This window comes from Varroa destructor, unplaced genomic scaffold, assembly GCF_002443255.2.
Source record: "Varroa destructor unplaced genomic scaffold, Vdes_3.0 BEIS01000002.1, whole genome shotgun sequence".
In the NCBI taxonomy this organism is placed as follows: domain Eukaryota; kingdom Metazoa; phylum Arthropoda; class Arachnida; order Mesostigmata; family Varroidae; genus Varroa; species Varroa destructor.
The window spans coordinates 2,354,116-2,362,240 of record NW_019211455.1 but is presented as its reverse complement, the minus strand read 5'-3'; the positions used below and the strand labels follow the sequence as shown (position 1 = coordinate 2,362,240).

The 8,125-nt window shown below is 39.2% G+C and overlaps 1 long non-coding RNA gene across 1 annotated transcript; it reads left to right on the top strand.

Moving 5' to 3' along the window:
* Positions 1 to 5,523: 5,523 nt before the first annotated feature.
* On the top strand, positions 5,524 to 6,945 carry LOC147757242 (uncharacterized). Its single transcript, XR_015320160.1, has 2 exons — positions 5,524 to 6,082; positions 6,429 to 6,945. It is a non-coding gene; the product is annotated as an uncharacterized LOC147757242 (long non-coding RNA).
* Positions 6,946 to 8,125: the final 1,180 nt, after the last annotated feature.

The window sequence follows — 8,125 nt, the reverse complement described above, 5'->3', positions numbered from 1 at the left end:
GAGATAAATTATTTGGGCAATATTGACGTTTTGCATAGCCAGGTGCCGGTGGTAGGGATACCACCGGTTGACCGCGAAGAAATGTTTATTAGTCATTGTTTATGTTTGAGTAAAACATATCGTATAGTGAAAGTCATTTGTAAACGATGCCCAAACGTAATAGAGCTTCCGGCAATTTTTGCGGTAAACTGGCACGTTGAAAAGAAGGAAAAAAGATTAAAAACCAGAAAATTGCCGACACGAACCCTTTGAGGTATAAAAGCTTCTTATATATACGTCTGATAAATAATTTAGAGCGAATACGCATTTTCAGTTAAATGATTTACGAAACTGATCGCCTTTTCCCCTCCACGTCAAAAGATGGTTGACTTATCAAGACCTTTTTTACAGCACTCAGGTGCCTTTGCTGGAGGATATAAGTAAATTATACCGATGTACTCCTCTGTATTGTCAATATAGTCCTTTGAAGGTACTAAATGCCCTCTCCATAGTTACAATGAAGAACTTAGTTACAGGCGTCATGCATGTAGAATCGCATGATGAACGACTTTTTCTTATCGAGTAACACTTCTTCTTAGGTATCGACAAATCACTTCTGAAAGTTCTCCGTACCGAGGCACGTACGGTGTTACCGCCACTTGCGCATCTCGTTTTTCTTTTTGTGAAGCTTCCTTTTTGCCTATGGATCACACACGACGACGGCCTTTACATGCCTTTGGGCTAAGTGAAACACAACCTGATGCTGCTGAGTTAACCTTTACAGCAGATGTTATAACGTCAGAAAATCTGGTCGATTTGCTACGCTGTCGCCATGCACGATTAGTAAGCATAAATTTTCTCAAGAAGAAAAACTTACGGGTTTGAAATGAAGCTATTCATAGCTATTTTTTATACTATGCCGTATTAGTGAACCGTGAATTTCACCCAGGCTAGCAATTTGTTTTAGGAATAACATCATAATTGGCTCTAATAGATTCTCTCTAATGGATGTGACGGTTCACTAGTAACGAATTTGCTTGCTAGGGTTACGAACAAATGAGGCCGCCTAGATTTGAAACCGCTCGTATATACACTTCGTTCCATGCTGGGACGGGCCATTTGTCTGAATCCTACATACGGCTGAATCTAACATACAGCTTGAAAAATGTGATTAAGTAATGCTTGGTCCGAGTAACTCGTATTGTACGCACCTGTGGTATGTAGTCGTTGGTGAGATCACCTAACGTTCCAAATACGATGATAGCAACAAGGGTACAAACCATCGAAGCTAGAATGAGACCTGTAGTAGCACGCAACATCTGCACCTCCTTCTCTTGCGGGAAGCAGATGTTGAGAGCAAGAAGGACACCGCAAGCTGCAATCAGCAGCCCAAACCCGATCGTAAAAAAGATCTGAACCGCCACGAAATACGGCGCCTCGAGCAATGGTCGCAAGTAGCGATATTCTCGATCGAAGATCCATCGACAGCCCCTGTTATCATTGTCGAAACGAAGCAGACGTACATACCTGGGTATCGCATCCGACACAGACAAACGAAAAAGAAACGTATCTACATCAATTAACGTAAGCAAGGAATAATTTTTCATATAGTATTCGATATATTATTCTTTAGTTGACATCTTCAGAGGGTTTCGAATCTCCTGTTTCAGAAATACGTCATCAAAACAGGACAATGGTGTGCGTGCGTCAATAAACGAGATGAAAGTAGACAGGTATCGCTTCCGAACAAGCGTCGCCAAGGTGCTACCAGAAATCAAGTTAGCAATGAACGATACAGCTGTTCTGTGTTTCGTAAGTTTTTGGTTGGAGCAAAGAATGAGTGCTACTGAGGCAAAATGGCGCAGTGACAAAAATCGTCTTAATGTCACACTGCAGAAGGTTCTTTTTTGCTTGTGAGATTCGAAATGCACAAAATGTGGATTGGATGAAATCCACTTAGTGACATCTTATTACCGAACGGTATCATGATCGCTCTTAATGTTCGCGAAGATCGTGGAAAGTTATGCGTTCTATTTGATACTGTTTTCATAGGAAATCCAAAAGGAGCACGTTATTTTGTCATGGGATGGCTCTATTCCGTTTTCACCTAGAAGAGAGTAGACGTCTTGATAGGAGCGCTCGGTTAACTATAAACGATCATATTTTAACTGTAAAACTAATCACTAGCATCATTTCACTGTTCGATCGCTCAGAGAAGCTACTTACAAGCAATGAATTTATAGCTAATATTATGAGCTTTTTCTCCTAGGAAAATAATAACTAAGAAATTGTTTATGCACATATTGTATTTTCGCTATCATGGCAAACAAGGTCGTTAAACCTTTCCAACGATGTTTGCAAAATTTTCAAGAATAGGCTTCCCTACGAAATCCGTTTCTCATGAGTTTTTCTTAACTGCAAGTCGAACGATATCACTCTATCATGTAATAACAGTAGTAATAATGACAGGTGTGGTTAAAGAGAAAAAAACAAAGGCGGACACAATATTTTGTAAACGTCATTTTTAAAGCAATCTGTGTTTTTTTTTTCGAAGGAGACAGATGATCAATGTGAATCCATTGCGCATTCGTTCAATAATTCGCGCCATTATTTAGTCACATTGGCATTTATTTAGTTGTAGATAAAAAAAAACGTGTATTCAACTATTCGAAACTAGCTTGATTAATCAATACCATTGTAAATTTGCATTACCGTAGCTGAAGAGAAGCCTAAATGAAAATTTCTCCATTAATGTCGCATTTAATATATATAATACGTCAAAATATTTAATATAATATATTTGATAATAATAAATAAATATCGCCTAATATTCCTACATTTTTGTGTCCTTTAGTATTCAAATTTTTCCTTCCTTTGTGACCTTCCACAAAGCTTAGGCTTGTCCGAACTGACCTCAGGGTTACGCATATACTGAAAGAAGACGTTGTAACATAAACGTATATTTGACGTGGGCGAGTAAACTGGAAATTGGTATGCACATATAGTTATGAGAAAATTTTGCGTGTAGACAGATACATATTAGATTGTTCGAAGTTGTTTCACGAATCGAATTTTTTTAATAGTCTTAAACTACGTGTCGTTAGTAGACCAGATGTGTTAAATATACACAGCAGGCCTTTGCCTATCTATTACAATGAGATAATGATGAGTTTTTAATAAAAAGGCTAACATTTATTGCTAAAAATCAACGCTTAACGATTAAATTAAAATAGATCTTCTAAACGTAAAAGCACTGGTAAAATCCACAGAAGATTGATGCGAGTATCCAGTAAATAGACATTTAGCGAAAAAAGGGCTTTTGGTGATGCAGTCATTTTAACAGAACCTAAAACGTTGAAGACTGCAAAAGTGGTGACTACACCTTAGGATCTTAAACAAAACAACGAATTAGAGTGGTTATGGAAAAGCTTGAACAAAGCAGAGAATGGGTAATGCATCACTGTCAGCACGTTATGATTCCTTAAAGTACGTTTCATGAAACTGTTGCGGAAGCATCTGAAAAAAGAAATGGAGAAAAAAGCAAAAGTAGATTTTTCTCGAAATGAGTCTAGAATAGATGGAAACACGTGTGACGTACTATGAAGAGATTTAGAACAGCCTTTACCTGCAAAAAACCTGTTTAAGGCACACCATCATCATAGATGGGATATGAGCCAGTCTGTGCAGCCTTTCAGGAAAAGTTAAGCAAAAAATTCAGCTTTGAGGGCAGCGCCAAATAGATTCTGGAGAAGCCCATACTCGAAGTGATATCGGGTGAGTTTGCGGGATATTGCCCAAATAGGAGACCCCTAGTGCTACAGAATATTTCAAATCTTTAAAGAGCTTCATGAGTATCTAGCGCACCAATCTATGGCAGATAGTGTAATTACTCGACGACACTGTACGACTTCATCGCCACCCTTCGATTGTGGCCTGTATCAAAGTAAACGGAATCGAACGACGAGTATTATATTTTCCAGATTTAAGATATTTTAATTGTCTCCATGCTTTAAAGGAAGTAACACGTGACGTAAAATATCTACTGCGTCAAATACGTCATTGGTAACGAAATTTTCGCAAATCATAATCACACGCCTGCTAAGTAACCTCCACAGAGCCGACTTCATTGTGAAGGCAACGAAAAATGCATGTAACATACACGTGGTTCTCTTTCAACATAGGACTCACAAATTAATAAACTTTTTTTGGCCTATAACTATTGAATCTATGAGCTTATTTTTCCAACTTGGAACCTACCGCTCTATTCATAATATGCATATTTGCGAAAAGGCTTATTATAAATTACCCTCTCTATTAGGACCTTCCGCTCATTTGGGTCAAACATGCTGAGATATATTCTACAATAATCTCATACATTAGATTTTTATCTGTTGCTTCTTTATAATAGGGCCTGCACACGCTTTTGCTATGTCTAAATGTTAGAAGCTAACGGAAATTAGGCTTGTAGTTAGGACGGACATAGTCTAAGGGCTGAAGCATAACGGGTAATGAATCCGAATTGAAAGAGCTCAGCTTTAATTAGAATTAAAGCGCAGGTTGTATGAATGTCGACCAATATTTCCGCGCTGAATGAACCTTTACCAAGCATAAAAATTCCGTTCTGGCCCAAAATCGATGGTCCACGTTATTGCCAGGTTCAACGTGGTTTCTGAAAAATCTGAGGAAGGCTTTCATGGGGCAAACCGGAAGATACCCAGTAGAGTTTACATATAAAGGACTCAAAAATGCATCAAGCTAGCTTGAAAAACCATTTCCCATATACCTAGGTTTTTATCCGAGAAGTTAACAGCCGTTTTAGAGAGGAAAATATTAACTGTCAATTCGTCATCCAAATAACGTCCAGTGCTTAGGCTTGCTAAGACTATTCGCGCCGGATTTTTGCATTTTTGGGGCTTTTGAGCCGCTGTCATCCCGAAATCTAATTCCGTTGCAAAATCGAAATTTTTTGCATGTAGTACATTTGAGCGCCACAAAGTATGTCGCCACCTACAAATATTGCTTGATGCACAGCTACTATAATCGGTGAACTAAATCCCAAATGGAAGCTGTAATCCCGGTATGATCATCAGGAACGATATTTATAGCGTATACAGAAAAATTCATTGAATTTTTGCCTTGACACAGCTTGAGGGAAAAAGTATCAGAAAAAAAACCCAATTTAGGTGCTGTACCCTGAATTCAGAGCTATATTACCGTATTGAGAAATAACCTTAGAGATCACATTGGTTCACAAGTTTTGAAGCATACTTTTAACTATGAGCATTTTAAAACCGCTATAAACCGCTGCAACAATTTATTATAAAACATAAATCCTTCCTAGGATTCCTAAAAAAATTTCTTGAGCTGAGGTCCAACCTGGTCAATTATACAGTAAGAGGCGACCACCTTGTATCTGACCATTAGTCTGCGCACCGTTCTCCAAGATTCAGTGGACAACATCAGATCAAAGCTAGAAATTATTATTATTAATTTTACAATTTCCGTTTATTCTCGTTGGCTGGCAAGCAAAAACATGTTCCCAATAAAAACATGTTACCTACTACATATCGAGCTGGTGCATTTATCTAACAAAAGTGGTAAAAACTCCTGAATACTTCTAGCTGCTTGCGACAGCCGTCACTGTATATTATTTATTTATGCAATACTACATTTTCGCTATTATATTTTCTGTGCTGAATTGTTTATCTCATTGGTTCTATCGCAGGTCGATTGGAACTATTTCGGATGGTCGTACATGCTTGCCGTTGTCGGTGTCATTATTCAACTGGTAGCGGCAATACTAACGTGGATTGACGCGCGAGCCGCAGCGCGTCGCGAGTATGAAGACAGTGTCTTAGCTATGGAGGAACGCCTTAGGGCCTCATCGTCGCTACAGGGTGGAACGCTTTCGCGGCCGCCAACGGCCGCTGGAGCTGAGGGCACCTTACCTCGACCAGACTCCCGAGTATCGCTTAATCGCACCGGCTCGCTACAGCATCTATCGTGAATAGTCGAGTGGTCGGAAAGGGAAGCCAACCCTGAACCCCCGCCAGATTACAATGAGGGTGAATGCTGGCCACGTAACGGCGACAGGCGGCTCTGGGTACGAACACGCACGTTGTGAACGACCCTTACAACAAAAAATGACAGAAAATAATACATACGACTGCTTGCGCATTTGCCGACTGCGGGGCGTCATCCTGTACTAGTGTTATATATATTGGTATAACCGAACTATATCTCGATGTAGGAGGGGCGTCTCCTTGCATTTGAAACGCGTATGCAATCAATCGTTAGCGTAAAAGTTAGATTGTGTAATATTAATGGAAATAGAGTAATACCATGTAGTGCTGAAACGCGTCAAGAATATTAGCAAAATTGTAGATATACAACAATTGTTTGAAATAATGTACTGATATTTATATGCAATGCATCTGTAAATTCGGCAGTTGTGAATTGAGCAGAACAAAAAAGACAAAGTAAAATTGAGAATGATAAGAAGAATACAACGAGGCAGACGATTCGCTGGCGATATATTGCTTGTCATGGAAGCGTGCTGGCCGCTAAACCGGAAAGAAAACTGAAAATTATATCCGTACAAAAGGAAACGTGACACGCCTGAGGTACGTAAATGCGCAACGAGTACCATGTATGAATGAATAAGGAACTAGACCAAACTGCGTTAACAACTTCGAATACTGTTTCATAATCTATAGACGTATGCACGAGCGAATAACGCGTTCAAAATATTTTTTTTTAACAAATAGTGCGGAAAAAATAGCCCGTGCCGTCCTGAACGCAATATGAGTTACCGGCTTCATTTTTGCAACTGCAACCTTCATGAGTTCAAGATCCTCCAACAGAAAACGAGCTTAAAAAATGTAGTGATTTGCATCTTGAGCCTAAAGTCCAAGTGACAACTGAAGGTGTTTCGTGAACCTTGCAAATGAACTTTGTGAATGTGAATCTGAGGTGTCCTTAACAAAATTCTTAGTGACAAGCAATGCTGTTTTCACTGCCACTGTTAGGTCCTGATCTTTCATATTATCTGACAAAAAGCACTTTATTATACGGACACTTATATCGCAAATCAAGTACGCATTTTACATACAGGCTAAATGGACTGCTATAGAACGGTTAAGCACAGAACTTAGTTTCATAAGAACCTTTCGAAGATGTCGTCAATGCGCAGAGCTCCGTCGTTTCATGACTACCTTGCCACGTTCGCTTTCTTCCCCCTTTCTACATTCAAAACCAACCGACCTTTTCATAAACGTTTGCTCCTAGCCAAAGCTTCCCCAACACAGATTCACTTCGTGTCATTGTTAAGGTTCCTCCTTGCATTTTTACATAGTAAGCGTAACAACTTTCGTACTAGCCAGTAGCACTAAAACGCTAACAAAAAGGCACAAGCTACAAAAATTCGTTTAGAAATAGTACTTCAGTTGTTCAACCGTTTATATATGGTTTCTACTTTATTTGACCTCAGGTTCCCAAACCACGACTAGAGGAGGATTTCTATCTTCGAACCGTAACTAGCAGATACACGCACTCTTAGATATCTCTTTATAAACAAGTTACTTATTTATTTATATTTTACTTTAAAGAAAGATATAATGCAATATTATCGAACGGTATACCGTATGATATTTCAATCAGACTAAGCTACGTACGCCTTACACCTTCGCTTTTAGTACGCTGGAACGTTTTATACGGTTGATCTAGCTCCCGTTCTTCGAAGAAACGAGTTTTCGATCTGACTGGCAAGTTTGAGTCTCTCTGAGGCTCCGTGCTGCTTTTGTCATACTCATGAATTAGACGTTGGCAGCGCAAGTAAAAATTACACCTCCCATCAGATACCATAACTGTTCGTTAAGATTGACGCTCACGAGATTGGCGGACGCAATTATTTCTGTTGCATCAATACCAATAGTACCCACAAGAAAAAAGCTCAACTGTATATTCAAACGGCCATTAGACCCAGAAGTTATCAGCTAAATAATTGGTATATTTGTTTGTAGTTTTGTCTCATAAACGACGTTACTAATAACTGAAATTGAAACGGTCCTGCGACTGATAATGAACCTGGATTCATCACTGGTCCAAGTTGGATACGTCCGTGCTGGTAACGTCCGCGTTGCGAAAA